Raw genomic sequence first — 1,922 nt, forward strand, 5'->3', positions numbered from 1 at the left:
CAGAGATGATACAAAATGATTACCTGAAGTAGGAAGTGACATAGAAACAGCTGAACCATCACCATTGCAGTACGAACACACATTTACATATGGGCCCAGCAATTAAATTGCAAAGCAAAGTTTGTGTTCGTCGAAGTTAATGTTACAGACAAACTCCAAATCACAAGAATCACAAAACAATCAACACAAATCAACACCAAAACCAAGATAAATCGATTCAATGTTCATGAAAAACACCCAATCGAGGCTAGCTCTCAAGATGAGAGAACCCTAGCACTTTCAAATCCAGAATCTCCAAAGAGTTTACAATTTGATCGATAAATTGACAAAAAAAATGACAAAGGCATGATGAAATAGGCTGCTCGCGACGGCCATTTCTCGCCAGCCTCACTCTGCTTGCCACGCGTCACCCTCTTATTCGTCCTTATTATTCTTTAGCTTCTCACGTGCGGAGCCACACGTGTGGTTCTGTATCAGTTAACCAGCTCACAGAAAAAACTGAGAGGTCGAGATATATGAATTTATACCAAAAACATCTCTAATTTTTGCAGTTAACCAGCCCACAACACAGATCGATTCACTCACTGATCTAGAACTACCCATAATCAAATCTTCGATGAGCTCAAATCAAAAACAGATCGATTCACTCACAGACCAAACAGAGAAAGAGAGAGTGAGAGAGAGAGATTTAACCAGCTTCGTCGTCGAGAGAGAGATTTGAATCAAGCTTCGTCGTCGAGAGAGAGATTTGGACGCGACGAAGAAGAGGCTGCGGCAAGAGCAGCGTTAATTTTGATTTTAGGGTTTAGGTTATTTTGTAAATCTTTCAAAACAATAAGGGTATTTTCGTAATTTATCATTTATACCGCAACTTTTAAGCATCAGACGCTGGATAAAATCGGCGATCGAAATTTTAAAAGCAATTGACTCGCGTTTGACGCAGCGTTCTGCCGCAGGTACCGGCGGCAACGAAACGAACATCATTATCTGCGTTCGCCACAGCCGCAGGCAAACGAACAGCACCAATATTAATTGGGGAATAAAGTTGATTCCAACATCCCTTCGAATCTTTTTGCTTCCAAAATAAGCTATTTTCTGTTTTGAAATTATTGCTTATATAGAAGTCATCATCAAGAATAGCATCTGAGACTTTTGGTCTGAAAACCTAAAATCGACAAGTGATATTATGTAACTTTTTTTTTTTTTTTTTGGGTGATTACTGATTATAATCATTTCATATCCTCCTAAGGAATGGGCTAATACTACTAGTCATAGGCTTCTTCACCTTATTGGGTTCAACTATATTGTGTAATCACATTGAACTTTTTGCCAGCAATTTAAATTAATGCACTCAATCAACAAATTGTTTTTATCACTCAAATGGGAATTTTCTGTCTCGCATTATATAGACAAAATCTGCTTACATAATCACAGCTAAGATTTTGAATTAATCTTTGGCATTTTTCTAAGGAAAATAAAGGTTTCACATACTAGTAACCGTTGGTAGCCTTCTCAACTATTGAATCTAAGTATATGGCTCTAACTAAAAGTGTGAGGCTATTTTTTCTAATTAACTTTAGTTATTTTTTCATTTTCTAATTAACTTTAGTTATTTTTTCAATTTCTAATTATTTTTTTTTTAAAAAATTGATGGAAATACTTCGTGTAGTTAACAAGACATTTATATTATCTAGAAATGATTATGGTGATAGTACGGGGATGTTCGTATGTAATACCAATAGTTCGTGTAGTTAGCGAGACATTAAAATAGTCTGCATGTGTGGTGATGTGTTGGTGTATAGTTCGTGTAGCTGGAAATCATTTTTCCTCACTAGGGATATTCTATAAATATAATGTATCACTCCTATTTGTCATGTTCTTCGTTGTATATCCTTATATCATGTGACTATTGATTCTTACAT

At 35.9% G+C, this 1,922-nt stretch overlaps 1 long non-coding RNA gene across 1 annotated transcript; it reads right to left on the bottom strand.

The window, feature by feature from the left end:
- Positions 1-142: 142 nt before the first annotated feature.
- Positions 143-1,322, bottom strand: LOC110226065. Its single transcript, XR_002330196.1, has 2 exons — positions 867-1,322; positions 143-769 (listed from the first exon to the last, which is right to left on the bottom strand). It is a non-coding gene; the product is annotated as an uncharacterized LOC110226065 (long non-coding RNA).
- Between the last annotated feature and the right edge of the window lie 600 nt (positions 1,323-1,922).

Source organism: Arabidopsis lyrata (genome assembly GCF_000004255.2).
Source record: "Arabidopsis lyrata subsp. lyrata unplaced genomic scaffold ARALYscaffold_7, whole genome shotgun sequence".
Classification (NCBI taxonomy): Eukaryota; Viridiplantae; Streptophyta; class Magnoliopsida; order Brassicales; family Brassicaceae; genus Arabidopsis; species Arabidopsis lyrata.